General features: G+C 39.4%; 1 protein-coding gene across 3 annotated transcripts in view; it reads right to left on the minus strand.

The window, feature by feature from the left end:
- Positions 1-23,296, minus strand: part of DIS3L2 (DIS3 like 3'-5' exoribonuclease 2) — a 359,703-nt gene that overhangs the window by 308,249 nt on the left and 28,158 nt on the right. Inside the window, exon 1 of one of the 3 annotated variants that reach the window (XM_082690642.1) lies at positions 10,870-10,890. The exons of the other annotated variants lie outside the window; for them this stretch is intronic. The gene's annotated coding sequence lies outside the window, so the exon portion shown is untranslated. Of the gene's footprint in view, positions 1-10,869; positions 10,891-23,296 lie in introns of those variants that run through there. 3 annotated transcript variants of the gene reach the window in all.

Below are 23,296 nucleotides of genomic sequence, written 5' to 3' on the forward strand. Positions count from 1 at the left end.
TATCAAACCATTCTGAACACATACAAACTCAACAGGAGATCAAAGAAAAGAATAGCAGCAATTCTGTGAACAAAAAGCGACCACCTTCTGGAATGTAGGATATGTGAGGAAGTGAATCCAAGGTGATATATGGGAAGATGGGGGTGGGAGGAGGGCAGCAGAGCACAAAATAAGAACTTTTAGAAGTCTGCTCCACAGAGGAATGTTGCTCCAGTGGTTAAGAGGGGGGTGGAATCCTCACTGGGTCAGTGTGGTCTCAGGACCCTTAGGGTCACAGAAAGACCAGGGGTGCCTGAGAGTGGCAGAGCTCCCAGGTATTGGAGCAGGGAAGCCAGCTGCGAAGACAGATTCGAGGAGGCGGCAGCTTGGGGTTGCCATAAACTAATTTCCAGCACAGTCACACCACTGCTCTTCAAGCAGGGACCCCACGAGTGGCAGATCCGGGGAGACCCCCCTTCCTCCACTGAGAGGAGCACCATGGGAGCACACTGCAAGAATCAGCTGAGTTTCTAGATTCCAAACAGGGCCATCTGCTGGAGATAGAAACCCTGGGTCACAGGCCGGGTAAGCACAAAGTGCAGCTGGAGACCAGGGCAACAGAGGAGTGACTGACTGCTTTTCTCAGAGGGCTCACTGAATGGGGGGGCCCTGAGCTCTCAGCTCCTCCAGAGTCAGAGATTGGGAGAGGCAGCCATTTTCATTCTCTTCCTCCAAAGCTGTAGGGAAAGCTTTCTAGGAACAAAAGCTATCTAGAGCTAACTGAAGCAGATTACTTAGCCTAGCCCCTGGCAAGGGTGTGCAGTTCCACCTCCAGCAAAGACATTTGAGAATCACTACAACTGGCCCCTCCCACAGAAGATCAGCAAGAACATCCAGCCAAGACCAAGTTTACCAATCAATGAGAACTCCAAAACTCTAACACTACAGGAATACAGCATATAGACTTCATGGCTTTTTCCTATGATTCAAAGTAAAATTTTTAAATTTTTCTTTATTTTTTTCTTTTTCAATTTTCTTTTTTAATTTTCCTCTTTCCTATTTTAACCAACATCTTATCTATTCCTGTTCAAAAATGGAGGCTCTTACTGCTAGGACAAATGAGGCAAAAGAGAGAATTAGTGATCTAGAAGACCAAATAATGGAGAATAAGAAAGCTGAGAAAAAGGAAGATAAATAATTACTGGATCACGAGGGAAGAATTCAAGAGATAAGTGATACCTTAAGATGAAACAATATTAGAAAAACTGGGATCCCAGAAGAAGAAGAAAAAGGAAGCAAAAGGTATATTGGAGCAAATTATAGCACAGAACTTCCCTGATTTAGGGAAGGAAACAGGTATCAAAATCCAGTAAACACAAGAGAAGTCTCCTCAAAATCAATAAGAATAGGTCAACACCCTGTCATCTAAGAGTAAAACTTAAAATCTCAGAGACAAAAATAAAATCCTGAAAGCAGCTCAAGACAAGAGGTCTGTAACCTACAATGGTGGAAATATTAGATTGGCGGCAGACCTAGCTACAGAGACTTGGCAAGCCAGAAAGGACTGGCATTGATATATTCAGAGCACTAAACAAGAAAAATATGCAGCTGAGAATACTATAACCAGCTAGGCTGTCATTGAAAATAGAAGGAAAAATAAAAAGCTTCCAGGACACACAAAAAAGAATTTGCAAACACCAAATCAGCCCTAAAGAAATTACTGAAAGGAGTCCTCTAAGCAAAGAAAGAGCCTAAAAATAACATAGACCAGAAAGGAACAGAGACAATATACAGTAAGAGTCACCCAACAGGCAATACAATGGCACTAAATTCATATCTCTCAATAGTTACCCTGAATGTAAATAGGCTACATGCCCCAATCAAAAGACATAGGGTATCAGAATGGATAAATAAACAAAACCCATCAATAAGCTGTCTACAAGAAACTCATTTTAGACCCAAAGACACCTCCAGACTTAAAGTGAGGGGGTAGAAAACAATTTACCATGCTAATGGACATCAAAAGAAAGCTGGGGTGACAATCCTTATATCAGATCAATTAGATTTTAACCCAAAGACTATAATAAGAGATGAGGAAGGACACTATATCACATTTAAAGGGTCTGTCCAATAAGAAGACCTAACAATTTTAAGTATCTATGCCCCTAACACGTGAGCAGCCAATTATATAAATCAATTAATAACAAAATCAAAGAAACATATTGACAATAATACAATAATAGTAGGAGACTTTTAACACCCCCCTCACTGAAATGGACAGATCATCTAAGCAAAAGATCAACAAGGAAATAAAGGCTTTAAATGACACAGTGGACCAGATGGACATCACAGATATATTCAAAATATTCCATCTCAAAGCAACAGAATACACATTCTTTTCTAGTGCACATGGAACATTCTCCAGAAGAGATCCCATCCTAGGTCACAAATCAGGTTTCAACCAGTACCAAAATACTGCGATCATTCCCTGTATATTTTCAGACCACAATGCTTTGAAACTAGAACTCAACCACAAGAGGAAAGTTGAAAGAACTCAAACACATGAAAGCTAAAGAGCATCGTACTAAAGAATGAATGGATCAACCAGGAAATTAAAGAAGAATTTTTAAAAATCATGGAAATAAATGAAAATGAAAACACAACTGTTCAAAATCATTGGGATGCAGCAAAGGCGGTCCTAAGAGAAAAGCATATACCAATAAAGCCCTTCTCAAGAAACAAGAAGCGTCTCAAATACACGATCTAACCCTACATCTAAAGAAGCTAGAGAAAGAACAGCAAATAAAGCCTAAACCCAACAGGAGAAGAGAAATAATAAATATAAAACAGAAATCAATGAAATACAAACCAAAAGACCGCAGAACAGATCAACAAAACTAGGAGCTTGTTTTTTCAAAGAATTAATAAGATTGATAAACCCCTGACCAGACTTACCAAAAAGGAAAGAGAAAGGACCCAAATTAATGAAATCATGAATAAAAGAGAAGAGATCACAACCAACACGAAAGAAATACAAACAATTATGAGCAACTCTACGCAAGCAAATTCGACAATCTGGAAGAAATGGGTACATCCCTAGAGATGTATAAACTACAAAAACTGAACCAGGAAGAAATAGAAAACCTGAACAGACAAATAACCATTAAGGAAATTAAAGCAGTAATCAAAAATCTCCCAAAAAACGAGAGCCCAGGGCCAGACAGCTTCTCAGGAGAATTCTACCAAACATTTAAAGAAGAATTAATACCTATTCTCCTGAAACTGTTCCAAAAAATAGAAATGGAAGGAAAACTTCCAAACTCATTTTATGAGGCCAGCATTACCTTGATCCCAAAACCAGACAAAGACCCCATCAAAAAGGAGAATTACAGGCCAATATCTCTGATGAACATGGATGCAAAAATTCCCATCAAAATACGACCCAAAAGGATCCAACAGTACATTAAAAGAATTATTCACCACGACCAAGTGGGATTTATTCCAGGGCTGCAAGGTTGGTTCAACATCTCCAAATCAATCATTGTGATACATTACTAAAAGAAAGAACAAGAACCATATGATACTCTCAATAGATGCCAAAAAAACATTTGACAAAGTACAGCATACTTTCTTGATCAAAACTCTTCACAGCATAAGGATAGAGGGAACATACCTCAATATCATAAAAGTCATCTATGAAACCCCACAGTGAATATCATCCTCAATCTTTTATCCTTAGGTCAGGAACATGGCAGGGCTGTCCACTATCACCACTGCTATTCAACATAGTACTAGAAGTCCTAGCCTCAGCATCAGACAACAAAAAGAAATAAAAGGCATTCGAATCAGTGAAGAAGTCAAACTCTCACTCTTTACAGATGATATGACACTTTATGTAGAAAAACCAAAAGACTCCATTTCAAAACTCCGAGAACTCATACAGGAATTCAGTAAAGTGTCAGGATATAAAATCAGTGCACAGAAATCAGTTGTATTTCTACACACCAATAAGACAGAAGAAAGAGAAATTAAGTAGCTGATTCCATTTACAATTGCACCCTAAACCAAAAGATACCTAGGAATAAATCTAACCAAAGAGTCAAAGAACCTGTATTTAGAAAATGAAGGGATACTCATGAAAGAAACTGAGGAAGACACAAAGAAATGGAAAAATATTCCATGCTCATGGACTAGAAGAACAAATATTGTGAAAATGTCTATGCTACCTAGAGCAATCTACACATTTAATGCAATCCCTGTCAAAATATCACCTACTTTTTTAGAGAAATGGAACAAATAATCCCAAAATGTATATAGAATCAGAAAAGACCCCAAATAGCCAGAAAAATGTTGAAAAAGAAAACCAAAGCTGGCGGTATCACAATTCCAGACTTCAAGCTCTATTACAAAGCTGTAATCATCAAGACAGTATGGTACTGGCACAAAAACAGACGCATAGATCAATGGAACAGAATAGAGCCCAGAAATGGACCTTCAACTCTATGGCTAACTAATCTTCCACAAAGCAGGAAAGAATATTCAATGGGAAAAATCAGTCTCTTCAACAAATGGTGTTGGGAAAATTGGACAGCCACATACAGAAAAATGAAACTGGACCATTTCCTTACACCACACACAAAAACAGACTCAAAATGGATGAGGCAGGAATCCATCAACATTCTTGAGGAGAACACAGGCAGCAACCTCTTCAACCTCAGCCACAGCAACTACTTCCTAGGAACATCACCAAAGGCAAGGAAAGGACAAAAATGAACTATTGGGACTTCATCAAGATCAAAAGCTTTTGCACAGCAAAGGAAAGAGTTAACAAAACCAAAAGACAACAGAGTGGGAGAAGATATTTGCAAATGACATATCAGATAAATGGATAGTATCCAAAATCTATAAAGAACTTATCAAACTCAACATGCAAAGAACAAATAATCCAATCAAGAAATGGGCAGAGGACATGAACAGACACTTCTCCAAAGAAGACACCCAAATGGCCAAAAGACATATGAAAAAGTGCTCAACATCACTCAGCATCAGGGAAATACAAATCAAAACCACAGTGAGATACCACCTCACACCAGTCAGAATGGCTAAATTTTAACCAGTCAGGAAACGACAGGTGTTGGTGAGGATACAGAGAATGGGGAACCCTCCTACACTGTTGGTGGGAATGCAAGCTGGTGCAGCTGCTCTGAAAAACAGTATGGAGGTCCCTCAAAAAGTTGAAAATAGAGCTACCTTATGACCTGGCACTACCTAAAGATACAAATATAGTGATCCAAAGGGGCACCTGCTCCCCAAAGTTTATAGCAGCAATGTCCACAATAGCCAAACTATGGAAAGAGCCTAGATGTCCATCAACAAATGAATGATATGGGGGCGCCTGGGTGGCTCAGTGGGTTAAGCCGCTGCCTTCGGCTCAGGTCATGATCTCGGGGTCCTGGGATCGAGTCCCACGTCGGGCTCTCTGCTCGGAAGGGAGCCTGCTTCCTCCTCTCTCTCTCTGTCTGCCTCTCTGCCTACTTGTGATCTCTGTCAAATAAATAAATAAAATCTTTAAAAAAAAAAAAAAACAAATGAATGATATGAGGAATTTGAGAAACAAGACAGAGGATCACAGAGGAAGGGAGGGGAAAATGAAACAAGACAAAATCAGAGAGGGAGACAAACCATAAGAGACTTTTAATCTCAGGAAACAAACTGAGGGTTGCTGGCCGGGGGTAGGGCAGGGGAGATGGGGTGGCTAGGAGATGGACATTGGGGAGGGTGTGTGCTATAGTGAGTGCTTTGAATTGTGTAAGACTGATGAATTACAGACCTGTACCACTGAAACAAATAATACACTATGTGTTAATTTAAAAATAAATAAATAAAAATAAAATAAACATCTTTGAAAATAGAGAAGTAAGCAATTTACATTACAAATAATTGAGAAACATAAAATAGTCAAAAAGTTGTACTCAAAAAACAGATAATCATGTCGAAAAATTGGGCAAAAGAAATGAACAGGCACTCATCCAAAGAAGACATACAAATGGCTAGCAGACGCATGAAAAAATGTTCGCCATCCTTTGCCATCAGGGATACTCAAATCAAAATCACATTGAGATACCACCTTACACCAGTCAGAATGGCCAAAATTAACAAGACAGTAAACAACGAGTGTTGGAGAGGATGTGGAGAAAGGGGAACCCTCTTACACTGTTAGTGGGAATGCAAATTGGTGCAGCTACTTTGGAAAACAGTGTAGAGATTCCTTAAGAATTTAAAAATAGGGGTGCCTGGGTGGCTGCCTTCAGCTCAGTTCATGGTCTCAGGGTCCTGGAATCGAGCCCCACATCAGGCTCTCTGCTCAGTGAGGAGCCTGATTTCCCCTCTCTCTCTCTCTCTGCCTGCCTCTCTGCCTATCTGTGATCTCTGTCAAGTAAGTAAATAAATAAAATCTTTTAAAAAAAAAAAAGAATTTAAAAAGAAAGTTACCCTATGACCCTGCAACTGCACTACTGGGTATTTACCCCAAAGATACAGATGTAATGAAAAGAAGGGCCATATGTACCCCAATGTTCATAGCCGCAATGGCCACAATCACAAACCTGTGGAAAGAACCAAGATGCCCTTCAAGATATGAACAGAAGCAGTCCATTTATACAATGGAATATTATGCCTCCATCAGAAAGGATGAACACCCAACTATCAACATGGATAGGTCTGGAGGAGATTATGCTGAGTGAAATAAGTCAGGCAGAGAATCAATTATCATATGGTTTCACTTACTTGTGGAGCATAAGGAATAACATGGAGGACATTAGAAGGAAAGGAAAAGTGAATTGGGGGAAATCAGAAGGGGAGATGAAGCACAAGAGACTGTGGACTCTGAGAAACAAACTGAGGGTTTTGGAAGGGAAGGTGGAGGGGAGAGGTGAGCCTAGTGGTGGGTATTAAGGGGGGCACATATTGCATGGAGCACTGGGTGTAGTGCATGTGGTGTATCTTGGAACACTGAAAAAAATAAAATTAAAACTACTTAACCAAACTGCCAATACAGTGATACTTTATAACATGTTCTATAATAAAATTCAGTTTGAGTAAAATTTAAGTGTTTAAAAATGAGGGAGATGGGGGTGCCTGGGTGGCTCAGTCAGTTGGGCATCTGCCTTCAGCTCAGGTCATGATCCCAGGGTCCTGGGATCAAGTCTCATGTCGGGCTCCCTGCTCAGCATAGAGTCTGCTTTTCCCTCTCCCTCTGCTCCTCCCCATGCTTGTGCTCTCTCTTTTTCTCTTTATTCCACTGTCAAATAAATAAATTAAATTAAATCTTAAAAAAAAAAAATGAGGGAGAAAGAGGGGTGCTTGGGTAGCTCAGTCGGTTAAGCGTCTGACTCCTGATTTCAGCTCAGGTCTAGATCTCAGGGGGGTGAGATCAAGCCCCGAGTCTGGCTCCACACTGGGCATGGAATCTGCTTAAGATTCTCTCTTCCTCTTCCCACTCCTCACCATCACCACACACACAAACACACACATGCTCTCTTAAAAAAGTGTGTGTGTGTGTGTGTTTATGTGTGTGCACGCGCGTGTGTGTATGTACAAGAGACACAGAGAAAGAGAAAAGGAAGAGAGAAGACAGGGTAAATGATGCCCAGAATGGCTGAATAAGGAATTTGACATATTATCCCCTAGAACAAAAATAACAATAAAACCAGATAAAATTATCAAAACCAACCATTTAAGGATCAGGATATTGACCAAAGACATACAAAAAATTGAGAAGTGTTTACTCAAGAAAATCTACTGAATCTTGTTAAGAACAAAGAAAGTGTATTGTGGTTTAACCTGGAGTTCCCACTATCCCACACCCACTCCCAATCCCTTGGTATGAAAGTCCCACCACATCAGGGCAAGTTGTGAAGACTGGCAGCTTTGCTTAGCCAGAGGGAGCTAAATTTCTTTGGAGCAGAGCAAGAAGAATTCCATGCCCAGGGGCATTTTCAAAAACAATAATAATTCCAGGCACACAAACACACACACACAAAAAAATTAGGAATGCCAATATCACAACTAGCCTGAATCTGCAACACTAGTTAGGGCAAGTTACAAATAAGGAAACCAACCAGAAATTTAACAGGGAGAATTAGCAATGAGACAACCAAAGTGGACCTTGACAAGAATCTATTTTCTTCTGCTATGTGCATGCACATGACTTTAAACATGCAGGAAAGAAATGAGAAGGCCCCAGAGAGCTACTCATTCCAACATGAATGTGCCTTGCAAACACAGAAAGCAAAAGCCAGAGCTGATGAGTAAACTGTCTGAACGTTGAGTACATTCCCCCAAGTCTCATGAGAGCCACAGACAAAGGACACCTCTGAGAATTATAGCTGACTGTTGTGTTTCTGTTTTTTGCTTTGTTTTGTTTTGTTTTTTTAAGATTTTATTTGACAGACAGAGATCACAAGTAGGCAGAGAGAAAGGAGGAAGCAAGCTCCTTGCAGATCAGAGAGCCCAATGCAGGGCTCAATCCCAGGACCTGGGATCATGACCTGAGCCGAAGGCAGAGGCTTTAACCCACTGAGCCACCCAGGCACCCCAAATTATAGCTGACTGTTAGGATATACTGACCCAAGGGAAACTACAAGAAAATTAGACTTAAAAATAAAAACAAGAAAGGAAGAACTAGCAGAGACATCAGCATCCACACACTGTAGAAAAACAGACTCCAAAGAGTAAGTCCAGACAAGTCACTACACAAAAAGAACAACCAGCTCTGAGGGGAAAGGAATCAGAATGCTAACGTATTATCAAAAAAGTGCAGGTTTCAACAAAGATTATAACCAGGGCAAGAAACAGACAAGTGTGACCCATACATGGGAGACTGAAGGGAGGGGCAGAAGTTTCAATTAAAAATGTCTCAGGGTGGGGCACCTGGGTGGCTCAGTGGGTTAAAGCCTCTGCCTTCAGCTTGGGTCATGACCCCAGAGTCCTGGGATCGAGCCCCACATTGGGCTCTCTGCTCAGCGGGAGCATGCTTCCCCACCCCCTGCCTGCCTCTGCCTACTTGTGATCTCTGTCAAATAAATAAGTAAAATCTTAAAAAAAAAAAAAAAGTCTCAGGGAAAGCCTAGATTTAAGACTTAGGCAACAGAAACTTCAAAGCATGTATAACAAATATATTCAAGGAACAAAAAGAAGTCAGCCATATAGTAAAATATGACACAATGACTCACCGCATAGAAAATATCAATACAGAAGGGCGCCTGGGTAGCTCAGTCGGTTGTCTGACTCCTGATTTCAGCTCAGATCATGATCTCAGGGTTGTGGGAATGAGACCCGCACTGGGCTCTGTGCTGAGCAGGGAGCCTGCTTGGGTTTCTTTCTTTCTCTCTCTCTCTCTTCCTCCCTCCCTCCCTCCCCCTCTGCCCCTTACCCTGCTCACTCTCTAAAAATAGAATTAAGGGGCACCTAGGTAGCTCAGTTAAATGTCTGCTTTCAGCTCAGGTCATAATCTCAGGGTTCTGGGATCAAGCCCCGTGTCAGGTCTTCCTGCTCAGCAGGAAGTCTGCTTCTCCCTCTCCCTCTGTTCCTGCTCTCTCTTTTCTTGCTCTCTCATGTGCACTCTCTCCCTCAATTAAGTAAATAAAATCTTTATTAAAAAATAATGAAAAGAAAATTTTAAAAAGAAAAAGAAACAATAGACAAAGTGAAAAAAAAAAGTAAATTCCAAGTTGAAAGAACTAAAATGAAAAATTCACTAGTAGGGTTCAACAGCAGATCTGAGTTGGCATAAAAAGAATCAATAAACCTGAAAATAAAAATGATCAATCAAGATGATCCAACAAAAAGAAAGGAAGAAAAGAAACATGAAGTAAAACTATTTTTTTAAAAATCCAATTTAAAAACTTGTGATAAAAAGCCTGGCTCTATATTTCAATGTTTGACTACTGACTTATTTTAAGCCTTACCTCTCTTTTACGCTTTGATCCATCTGTAGAGCTTGACAGGAAGTCCATGTGCCCCCAACCTTTGACCCCAATGGGAAATTTGAATTTCACAAATCCCCAGTCTGCACATAGGAACTTCTCACCAGTCCTCTAGCCATTATAAAGAACTAACCCACTCCTTCTGCTTCACTCAAGCCCAGGCCAGACATGCCTGTACCCACCCTACTCTGCCAGGGAGTCTCGTAGGTAAGTAATAAGTTCTCAATTTCTCCTGTTATCTAAGAAGCAATTAACATACATCCTACTAATTGGGAAGGGGCCCATTCCACCTCACAGGGTGACCACAGAACAGGAGTAAAAGAGGGTACCTCTCTCCTAACTGTACAGAAAAGGATTATAAGCAATACAATAAACAGCTTTAGGCCAAAGAGATAACTGAAATGAAATGGACAAATTCCTAGAAAGACACAAATTACTAAAGCTGACTTAAGAAAAAAATAGAAAATAGACACAAAATAAGAAATTGAATTAGTGTGCTCGCTTCGGCAGCACATATACTAAGAAATTGAATTAGTAATTTTAAATCTTCTAATAAGGAATGCTAAGGCAAATTCTACCAACACTGAAAGAAAAAATAATAGTAATCCTTCACAAACCCTTCCAGAAAACAGAGAAAATATTTCCCAACTCATCCACGAGGATAGTATTTCCCAATACCAAAGGCAGATAAAGACGTCATAAGAAAAAAAGAAGTTTTTAAAAATAAAATAATTTTATTTTTAAATTTCTTCAGTTTCAGTAATTTGCATCTTTCTAGAAATTTATCAATTTCATCTAAAATTTCCCTTTTTGAGGAGGCAGAATGTTGCTCAAAATATCCTTGTGATTTTCGTAGTGCATATAGTAATGCTGTCCTTCCAGAAATTATGGAAATTTTTGATACCTGTGCTGTCCAGTATGGTAGCCACAAGCCACATGTGTCTTTTGAGCACTTTAAAGGGTTCTGTCAAGTCTGAATCATTTGAATTTCATCTTTATTCTCCTAGGAAATTTTTACAGGTTTTAGAATTCTAGATTGTCTGTGATATTCTCTTGGGAATTTGAAGGCATTCCATTGTCTTCTGGCCTTCAATGTTTCTGTTCAGAGGTCAGTCTTAAATTTAATTTTTTATTCTTTGAAAGTGTACTATTCCCTCTCTCCATCTACAGCAGCTTTTGAAATTTTTCTCTTTATCTTTGGTTTTCTGCCAATTTTCTACAATATACTAAGGTAGTATTTTTTTAATCCTGCTTATTGTAAACAATACTATTATTTGATAGCTTTTATCAGTTATGAAAATTCTTCAGCCCATCTTGTCCCATAAGCCCTTCTGCCCCATTCTCTCCCAATGCTTTGTGTGGAACTTCAGTTACACACTTTTGACCTTTCAGTGTCTCTATGTCTTCCTCAATCTCTTCAGTAATCCTTCCACTTCACTAATTCTCTATCAACTCTAATCTTCCATCAAACTCACCCAGTACTTAATTTTTTAATTACTTAATTTACAATTACCTAATTTCAGTCTTGATGCTTTCAAGTCTAGATTTTTCCATTTTTTCTTTTAGAAGTTTCTTTTTCTCTGCTAAAAATGGTAAATCTTGTCCTTTGTCTCTGTGAACAATGTAAGCATAGTTCTATTAAACTTGCTCCTCAAGGGGTGCCTGGGTGGCTCAGTGGGTTAAAGCCTCTGCCTTCAGCTCAGGTCATGATCCAAAGGTCCTAGGATTGAGCCCCGCATCAGGCTCTCTGCTCAGCAGGGAGCCTGCTTCCCCTCTCTCTCTGCCTGCCTCTCTGCCTACTTGTGATCTCTGTCAAATAAATAAATAAAATCTTTAAAACAAACAAACAAACAAACCTTACCCCTCAAAACTCCAATAACAGAGACCCGGATGAATCTAATACTATCTTCTGTTGCTTATACTTTATTTTGTTCATGTTTGATCATTTATGCCTGATTTTTTTTATTATGGACTAGACATTATATTTCCAAGATTTCTATAGTGATAATTTGAGGCCTAGTATAATGTTACCATCTTCCAAACAGGATTTTCATTTGCTACTGCCAAGCACCTGAGACAAACAAAACAATAAATTACCTCAATCTGCTTTCAGTGTTTAAATTTATTCAAAGTAGAGATATAGTCTCTGTGAGGGCCTATACAAACCCACTTCAACCTTACTTGTAGACTGTAGCCCTTCAGGATCTCAATCCCAAATAACAGTGGTACACCAGGACCACACACTCCCCACATTAGCAGGGCCTAACTTCCAATCCCTATCTCTCTAAGCCTAAGATAATATTAGGTACACTGCTCAGAATCTGAAGCAGACTCCATGCTGAGCACAGAGCCTGATGCGCAGGGCTCGATCCCATGACTATGAGATCATGGCCTGGACCAAAACCAAGAGTCAGACACTTAACCAACTAAGCCACCTAGGCCCTCCAAGATCCTATTCTTAAGTCTCATTTCACATATCTTTTAAAGAATTTTAAATGAACACCTCCAGCCCTGCTCTCTGAAGCACTTCTTTAACTTTCCAACTTCCTGCTTATTAATATTGGCAAGTACTTTGAATGTAACATGTATCTAATTCAAGTTATTATTCTCCTCAGACTAGATTTTCTGCCTGCATACTTACTCCATCCAGATTAATGACATTATTATCAACCCTGGGCAGCAAACAGTAGTCATCTAATCTCTTTCTCTCCATTAATAATCCTCTATTACCAAATTCCATTACTTCTACCTTCAAAATGTATCCTAAATAGATTCCCTCCTTTCCAACTTGATCAGCACTGTCTGAAATTAGGTTGTTGCAACAGAATAGCCTAAAGATTACAACAGTTTCTTAACTGGTCTCTCAACTACTAATTCCCTTTTTTCAATCCATATTTCACACAGGAAGTATCTTTTTTTTTAAGATTTTATTTATTTATTTGACAGACAGAGATCACAAGTAGGCAGAGAGGCAGGCAGAGAGAGAGGAAGGGAAGCAGACTCCCCACTGAGCAGAGAGCCCGATGTGGGGCTCAATCCCAGGACCCTGAGATCATGACCTGAGTCAAAGGCAGAGGTTTAACCTACTGAGCCACTCAGGTGCCCCCACACAGGAAGTATCTTATCAAGGCCTTTTTCAAAACCTTCCAGGGCTCCTCACTGCAACTCTGTAATCTAACCTACTGTAATGGTTAATTTTAAATGTCAACATGACTGGATCACAGAATCTCCAGATATTTAGCTAAACATTATTTCAGGGTGTGGCTGTGAGAGCTTCTGGATGAAATTAGCATTCACTAAAGCAGTCCACTCTCCTCTGTGTGGGTATGTATCATCCAATCTGTTAAGGGCCTGAGTAAAACAAAAAGGCCAAGGAAAGGAGAATCGGCCCCTCCAGTCTGATCACTTGAGCTGGGACATGGATCTTCTCCTATTGTCAGCACTCTCAGTGTTCAGACCCTCAGACTGGACTGAAAGCTACATCACTGGTTCCCCTGATGATTAGAGCTTCAGACTGAGAATGAATTACATTACCACCTTGCCGGATCTTCAGCTTGCAGACGACAGACTGTGGAACTTCCCAGCTTCCATAACTGCATGAGCCAATCTGTATAATAAATATCTTCCTATATCTCTATTCTATTTGTTCTGTTTCTCTAGAGAACTCTAACACACCAATCTTTCAGGTCTCATCTCTTACTAAAGGTTTTTTTCAACATCACACTAGGTGAATCCCTAATGAAAATAGTAAGTTGGGAAAGCCCAAGCCTGGCATCAAAGCCTGAAAAATGATTTAAAAACAAACGGAGTTAACAACTATAAACTTGGGGCGGGGGTGGGGGGAGGTGAAAGAAAGAAAGAAATCAAGAAGTACCTAAAGATTCTGAAGAATAAACAAAACAAACAGATTGGAAGGAGACATCTGGAGATATGACTGGCTCCTAAATGAGTTTCATGTGTCTGGTTTCTGGTTTTTTGGTGTGGGAGTTTTGGAGGGGGGCACAGCTTTGCCCTAAGGACAGGCCACAGTCACAGGAGTGGGCAGTACAGGCCGCTGAAACTTTAAGAGATATCCTTCAGACTGGCCAGAAGGGAGGCAAAAGAGCCTGGATGCCGAGGGCAATCTAGAATAGGAGAGCTGAAGAAGAGATTTCCCTAATTCTCAAGTCTCAGGTAACCCCTTAACACTGTAGATATATAGGACAGACTCAACAGAACATCATAAAGGCTTTAAAAATTGAACTGAAATGTGAACCTACAGGAGACAAGACTTACAGTCTGAGCCTAATGCAGTCTGAGGTTAATTGCCAATGACATTTTTTTAAAAATCAATATTCTTCAGTGGAATTTAACAGAATTCAGAGTCTACACAAAGTACGATTAACTATATCCAAGACACAACCCAAAATTATTTGACATACAAAGAACCCAGAAAATTTGACCCATTTTAAAGTGAAAGTAATAGATAACAACCTTAAAATGTCTCAGAGGTTAAAATTATCAGTTAAGGACTTTAAACCTGATATGGTAACTACACTCACTGAAGGAAAGGAAAAAACACCTGAATGACTGAAAAGATGGAAAATCTCAATAGAGAAATAAAAATTTCCTTTAAAAATGGAAATCTTAAAATGGGAAAATAAAAGATCTGAAATAAAAATTCTGTGAATGAGCTCAATAACAAACAGAGATATAAGAGTAAAGAGGTGGTGAGCTTAAACCTCATCAATACAAATTATATACTCTGAAAAAAGGGAGGGGGGATTGAAAAGATGAACAGAGCCTTATGGACTTAAGGCTTATTTTATCAAAAAGCTCAAACATATGAGTAACTGGAATCCCAGAAAATAAAAAATGAGCCAAAGAAGTAAAATAAACATTGACCAAAAACATCCAAGACAAATATATAAATTCAAGAAGCTCAATGAACCCCAAAGAGGAAATAAATTCAAAGAAAACTAGATCCAGACTCATAATCAAACTCCTAAAAACCAAAGAAAAGAAAAAATCTAAAGCAGCCAGAGGAAAATGCTACACTACATAGAGGTGAACATTTTCAACAGCCCTAGATTTCTTATCAATTCCTATCATCTTCTTTCAAGGCATCTAGAAGATAGTAGAACAACATCTTTAAAGGGTTGAAAAGAAAAACTACAAACCCAGAATTCTACATCCAATAAAAAAGTCCTTCAGGAATGAACACAAAATAAAGACAGTTTTCAGATAAAGGAGAACCAAGAAAATCCATTAAAAGCAGAATGTAACTATAAGTAACACAAAAGGAAGTTCTTTGGGATAAAAAGGAAATGACAGCAGAGCAAAAACTGGATCTTCAGAAACGAATGTTAAGCATGAGAAATATTTAATTTAAATAAATTATACATCAATAAAGAAGAAAAAATTTAAGGAAAAGAAAATTTTTAAAGAGTTTATTTATTTGGGCACCTGGGTGGCTCAGAGGGCTAAGCCTCTGCCTTCAGCTCAGGTCATGTTCTCAGGGTCCTGGGCTCAAGTCCCACATTGGAGCTCTCTGCTCAGCAGGGAGCCTGCTTCCTCCCCTCTCTTCCTCTGCCTGCCTCTCTGCCTACTTGTGATCTCTCTCTGCCAAATAAATAAACAAAATCTTTTTTTTAAGTGTATTTATTTGTTTTTTTAAAGATTTTATTTATTTATTTGACAAACAGAGATCACAAGTAGGCAGAGAGGCAGACAGAGAGAGAGGAGTAAGCAAGCTCCCTGCTGAGCAGAGCCCAATGCCGGGCTTGATCCTGCATGACATGAGCCAAAGACAGAGGCTTTAACCCACTGAGCCACCCATGCGCCCCGCGATTACTTATTTTTGGACACAGACAGAGACAGCGAGAGAGGGAACACAAACAGGGGGAGTGGGAGTGGGAAAAGCAGGCTTCCCAGTGAGCAGGAACCCCAAAATGGGGTTCAATCCCAGCACCCTGGGATCATGACCTGAGCTGAAGGCAGACGCTTAACAACCGAGCCACCCAGGTGCCCTAAGGAAAATTATTTCTAACCTGAAATTCCATGTGCAAACCAGTAATCAAGTATGATGGTAAAATAAAGACATTTTCAGAAGTGTAGATCTAAAAAAAAGAAAACAAAGAAAAGAATAGGAATTACACACACACCCATATGCTCATTTGTGTGAAAAGGCGTGCAGAACAGTAACTTAAACTAGTGAGAATGATTACCTATGGTGGAGGGTGGGGGTGTGTAGGTGGGAGCAGGATGAAAAGGAAGCAGATGAAAACTGGGAAAAAGAAATGAATGTGGAGTAACACTTTACTGCATACACCTTTTTGTATGTTGACTTTTGAAACCACATACACGTTCCACATACTGAAAAACATCAACACAAAATTAAAATAAGAATTGGGGTGCCTGGGTGGCTCCGTGGGTTAAAAGCCTCTGCCTTTGGCTCGGGTCATGATCCCAGGGTCCTGGGATTGAGACCCGCATTGGGCTCTCTGCTGGGCAGGAAGCCTGCTTCCCTTCCTCTCTGCCTGCCTCTCTGCCTACTTGTGATCTCTGTCTGTCAAAGAAATAAATAAAATCTTTTTTAAATTTTTTAAAAATTAAAAAAAATAAAGAATGGGGAAAAAGAGCCCAAAACGCAATGTAAACAAGAAGAAATGATCCTAACTATATTTAAAATGAGAAACACAATGTATCCAAGGAATGAGGGGAGAACTAACCCAAGTAACTCGTGGGTAACAGTATTTAACTAAACCCTTAGGTTAAAGACTAATAAGAAGTCTAAACAAAATATTAAACTCTAATTGGGACACCTGGCTAGCTCAGTCCGGGAACATAGGAATCTTGATCTCTGTGAATTGAAGAGCCATGGTGGGTGTAGAGATTACTTAAAAATAAAATCTTTAAAAAAAAATTTTACATCAAAAAAAAATGTGGAGCACCTGGGTGGCTCAGTCAGTTGAGTGTCTGCCTTCAGCTCAGTTCATGATCTCAGGGTCCTGGGATGGGGCCCCACATCGGGCTCTCCACTCAGCAGCAAGTCTGCTCCTTCCTCTTCTTCTCCCTCCCCCTCTGTGATCTCTCTCACTCTCACTCTCTCTCAAATAAATATAAATCTTTAAAAAAATTAATTTCTAATAAGTTAGTTTTTCACAGAGGTATGAGTTAGCAACTCTAAAACTACTTTCTGTATATTCTAGCATTCAACAAGTAAGTAAACATACTGTGGATAAAAGGAGTCAGATTTGTCAATGTTGCAGAAAAATATTATATATAAAGTAGAAAGGTTAGAATAAACCCTGTGGTACTGAAATGGAATTGGAGGTATCACAATACCCAGTAGTTTACAATATATAGAGATAGATAAACACTGAAATACACACATACAAATGTATACAAATATATACATGTATATATTCTTTTAATATTCTATTTATTTGTCAAAGAGACAGAGAGAAGCACATACAAATTCTTTTATTTGGTACATCATTTGTGGAGCATGTTAGGGGGTGTTTTTTAGTTATGTTATCAGGTGTGAATATTCTTTAACATGAGAAAAAAAGTATAATTCAATAAACAGATAAGATATTATAAATTAAAGACTTGGATTCTTTTTGAAAACATGTAATTTCGGACCTGTAGAAGAGATACAAGAATGGTACAAAGAATTATTCTGTCTTCTTCAGTAGAGCACACACAGAGCAGGGGGAGCAGCAGGCAGAGGAAGAAGCAGGCTCCCTGCTAAGCAAGGAGCCCAATTTGGGACTCAATCCCAGGACCCTGAGATCATGACCTGAGCTGAAGTGAAGGCAGATGCTTAACTGACTGAGCCACCCAGGCATCTGACATGTATATATTTTCATGTTACCTAGCTATGTCGATAACATACCAGTAGCAATGAGCACAGCTCTCAGTTTCTCAATACCATTCAGTGCTAAAAGGAAGGAGAGCTCCTTAGAAAAATTACCAATTCTGAGACTGGAATGGGAGTGGGTACAGCAAGAGCCTAGAAGAGGGGTTGGCAAACTACAGCCCAAAGGCTAAATTCAGAAAGGCACCTATGGGAGGGAGACAAACCATAAGTGACTCTTAATCTCACAAAACAAACTGAGGGTTGCTGGGGGGAGGGAGGTTGGGAGAAGGGGGGTGGGGTTATGGACACTGGGGAGGGTATGTGCTATGGTGAGTGCTGTGAAGTGTGTAAACCTGGCAATTTACAGACCTGTACCCCTGGGGATAAAAATATATGTTTATAAAAAATAAATTTTTTTTTTAAAAAAGGCACCTATCTTTGTAAATAAAGTTTTATTGGAACAGAGTCATGCTCATTCATTTACAAATTGTCTCTGGCTGCTGTCCTGCTGTGAGGGTGGGCTTAAGTAATTGCAAGAGACTGTAGAGCCCTTAAAGCCAAAAATATTTACTATCTGGCCACTTACAGAAAAAGTTGGCCAAGCTCTAGCCTAGATAGAATATCTTCTTGTTCCAGAAAGTAAGGACACACCCAAAAATAATGGGGTCATGTCAAAGGTTCACAGAAGCCAGCTGAAAAAGCTCCTACTGGCCAAATAAAAATTCATCAAAAATTTTATATATTGGCTTATAACCCATTAAATAAAATAATCCATGAGTTCATGCTGATAAAAACAAATAAAAGCAGAAGCTCTACCTTACATCAGAATCCCAACATTACAATAAATGCAGAAAAACTGATGGAATTAAAAAATGACCACTGGCAACCATCATTATCTTAATTCATTCAGATTCATCAACAGATCATAAAACCAGTGGGTTCAAGTTTGAGGAGTGATAGAATATTAAATCACCTCAAACCATCTTCAAAGATAATTATCATGGGGTGCCTGGGTGCTCAGTCCTTAAGCATCTGCCTTCGGCTCAGATTGATCCCAAGATCCTGGGATTGAGCCCTGCAACAAGCTCCCTGCTCAGCAGGAAGCCAGCTTCTCCCTCTCCCACTCCCCCTGCTTGTGTTCCCTCTCTCACTGTCTCTGTCAAATAAATAAAATCTTTAAAAAAAATTTTTAAAAGATAGTTATCAAATATAAAGAGGAAAAGAAAAGCATATATTGATAGTGGAGATATCCAGACAACAAACTTAACCAAGTGATCAAAGTAATAAACACCTGTAATGGGACAAATCAATACCATATGCCTCCTGATAAGATACATTTAAAAAAATATGTCACCTGTGAAACACCAGTAAAACCCAAATTGAGGGACTTACTACAAAGAATTAGCCTATAATCTTCAAAAATACTCATGAAAGGAAAGACTCTTCCAGATTAAAGGAGACTAAAGACACATGACAATTCCATGCAACTGTGATCAGGACTTTTGTCTCCTATAAAGGACATAATTAGGAAACCTGAAGATATTTGAATGAGATCTATAGATTAGCTAAGGGCACTGTATCAATGTTATTTTCCTTATTTTGATCCCTCCCTGCACAATGGCCATAAAAGAGAATGGCTCTGAGTGTCTGCAACACACTCTCAGCTCAAAAAGAAAAAAGGCAAGTGGGAAGGGATGTTAAAGTTAATGTGGTAAAATGTTAATGTTGAAGAACCCAGTGAAGAAGACAGAATAATTCTTTGTACCATTCCTCTATCTCTTCTATGGATCCGAAGTTACATGTTTTCAAAAAGAATCCAAGTCTTTAATTTATAATATCATATGTTTATTGAATTACATTTTTTTCTCATGTTAAAAAACATCCACAACAACTGATAACATAACTAAAACCCACCCCCTAACATGCTCCACAAATGATGTACCAAATAAACGAAACTCAAATAATCAGTTAAAGGATATGTGGGCTACAAGATCATTCCATCCTGTTTCATATGGGCCAAAACAGATTTATTAGCTGCAAACTCAAATAAAGTGTTCTCAAATGAGAGTTATGTCAGTAAAAACACTGCCTCTCAACAGGTCAGCAGTAACTTTACTCACTTATATTTTACAAAATATTTTCAGGATTTAAAAGATTAAATGTCCTGAAAGGGACATCAACCCAGCACTTTTTGCAAACACAGCTGTTGGTTAAAACTCTTGAGAAAAGAAAAGTCTGGAATGCAAATCAACTGTAGGAAGAGATAATGGTTATAAAATATTAAGAAAATTTTGGAATCTCTTCCTGTTATGCTAATAGCTGACTTATTTCTGAACATGTGCTTCATTACCGCATGCCCCACTATATGCTCTTCAGCTCTGGGCACAGAGCAGTAAACACAACATGATTGACAAAGTCCCTACTTTCAGGGTACTTAAAATCTAGGGGGCGGAGAAGACAAGCAAACACACAACAAGGCAGTAAAACAGAGTGACAAACAGGAGAAGGAAAAGAGGACACTACTTGATTTGTGGTAATCAGGAAAAGCCTCTACTGAGGAGACAACACTGGAGCAAAAATCCAAATGATGAGAAGTCCACAAGTGAAGGTCTCAGACTCGTCTGGGCAGAGGATACGGACAAGGGCAAAGACAACAAAGGAAAAACAATCTCAGCATGTTCAAAGAAGTTATTTTAAAAGGCCTCATTACTACTCTCAGTACAGTAGACAATACCAAAGAACTGTCAGCTTTGTATTAGGTATGATAATGGCATTATGAGTATATGACAATTTTCATCACTGCCAAGCGTATTTATGTATATGTGTGTGTATCTATATACACACATATATATGTATTGTACAATAAATGTCAGGAACTTCTTCAAAATATTTTGGCAAAACAAAAAGAAATAAAAAAGGGATGAGTGAGGCAAAGGTGCCAAAATTCTTGATTTGGGGAAATGGGTAAATTGGGATTGATAAACTACTCTTTCTAGTTTTCGTACATTTGAAATTTTTCGAAATTTTTCAAAACTCCACATAACAGAATGGCAATACCTCATATCTTCTTCCTCTTACTTTCCTACACCAGCTCAGCGCTTACATTTTCAGTTCTGTGTTCTGACTACGTCATTTAAGGAGATATAAATGAAAGCTTTAAGGATATTCCCATGTACTAGTGAAGCCCTATACTCTATGGCTAAATCCAGTTTCTGTGAGAGCTAATCTACCTAAGGCAGAGTTGGAACTCAAAGAACTAAAATAAGAGAGTATAAAATAAACAGTCACATACTGGTAAACATCAAGTCATTCTTTCTGAGGAAAAAAAAAAAATGGAAATTGCCTAAACCAAGGACCATCCTCCCAGAGATTAAAAAACACAATAGGCTTCTTCCCCCTCCATTCTCTGGAGACTGCTCTGGCAAAGATTTCCTGATTGGGGAAATCCAGCTCTCAAGGTTCAGTCTTGATCCTACTCAACCTTGCTGTAGCACTTGACAGAGTTGAACATTCCCCCTCTTCTCGAGCCTCCCTACTTCCTTGGCAGACATGACAGGAGGGCTAAACATGCTCGTACTCCTTCGGTTTAAGAACAAATGTCACATCCACAGCCCCTCCTGAGAGACAGGCAAGCAATTTCTGCCCCGGGTGACCAGTTCTCAAAGAACCAGGAGTGGGTCCCTAACCCAACAATCTATGATCTGGTCGTGTGTCTAATCTAATGGTGTGTCAGAAACTTCTATTTCTGGTAATACAGTAGAGTTGTTTTTCTGAAAAACCTTGTGACAGCAAATTACTACAAGTGCTAAATAAAATATTACTGAATTCTAGAGGAACTAATAATTGAGCTCTCAAGCGAGAAAAGAATATCCCTGGGAGCTAAAATTCAAGTGAGAGCTAGAAACCAGAATGCGTGGAAGCTGAGGCTACAGAAACCCTGGGAGCAAGCACATCCTGGAGTCAGCTCCAAGTGGCTTATAGTTTAAAGCTGCAGGGGTAGGGGCACCTAGGTGGCTCAGTTGGTTAAGCATCTGCCTTCTGCTTAGGTCATGATCTTGGGGTCCTAGAATTGAGCCCAGCATGGAGGTCTCTGTTCAGTGAGGAGCTCAGTGGGGAGCTTGCTTCTCCCTCTGCCTCCTCCTTCCTCTGCCTGCTGGTCCCCCTGCTCATTCTGTCAAATAAAATCTTTTAGAAAAAGGGAGGGAGGGAGGGCGGGCGGGCGCCTGGGTGGCTCAGTGGGTTAAAGCCTCTGCCTTCGGCTCAGGTCATGATCCCAGGGTCCTGGGATCGAGCCCCGAATCAGGCTCTCTGCTCAGCAGGGAGCCTGCTTCCCTCTCTCTCTCTGCCTGTCTCTCTGCCTACTTGTGATTTCTGTCTGTCAAATAAATAAATAAAATCTTAAAAAAAAAGGGGGGGTAGGGAGAATTTGTGTGTGTTGACCTGAACTCCAGCTGGGAACACAGGGGAGTTTCCCCCAGAGATTCATAAACATGCCTTGCCAGAGTGCAGTGTGGCGGCACTAACCCCAAGCACACACCCTAACTTAAAGTGAGCCTTGGTACCATCCCAAGGTGCTGGCTGAACTAAAAAATTCTCTCAGAACTATCCACTTCAGAATATTCCCATACTCAAAAAGCCTGTTAAATGCCTACAAAACACATGAGGAAGACAGCTAGAGTGAGAGAGTCATCATGTTGGAGAGTCAGGGAAAAAAGAGCAAAATGTGGTGCAAAATAATTTCAGGTCATAAAAATGACAAATAGATAACTTTTTTTAATATATAACATTCTAAAACTATAATGTGTATAAAGAAATATAAGCAAAAATAAAAACAAATAAAGGCTTACTAAAAGACAAATTTTAAAAGAGCTAAATAGAACTTTCAGAAGTAAAAAGTAACTAATGTTGGCAGATAACTTTATAGGTAAATGCACTAGACTATCTTTCTCCCTGATTACATTACATAGTTAAAAGCAAAAGTATAACAGTGTCTGGTATGGTTCTCAATGTATGTAAAGGAGATATTAAGACAACTAATTATAAAAAAAGGGAGGATAAAAGGGCCTAAATGGCGGTAAAGGTCCTACCTTTCACCTTAAGTAGCAAGATACCGATACTAAGGAGACTATGACCCAAATTTACCTTTAAATTCAACACAACTCCTATCAGATCCCAAGTTTTCTTATAGATGAAGACAAGCTTATCTTAAAATTTATGTGGAAACGCAAAAGAACTTGAATAACTAAGAGGTGTCTAGGTGGCTCAGTTGGTTGGCTGGGCATCCCACTCTTGATTTGGGCTCCACTCATGATTTTGGGATCATGAGATCAGGCCCCTGGTCAAGTTCCCTGCTCAGAGGGGAGTTAGCTGCCCTCCTTCTTCCCCTGCCCTTCCCCACACTAACACACACACACACTCTCTAAAATAAAAAACAAAATTAAAAAAAAAAAAAAAAACCTAGAGTAATTGAAACAATGAATAACTAATA

Source organism: Mustela nivalis, assembly GCF_964662115.1.
Source record: "Mustela nivalis genome assembly, chromosome: 11".
Lineage (NCBI taxonomy): Eukaryota > Metazoa > Chordata > Mammalia > Carnivora > Mustelidae > Mustela > Mustela nivalis.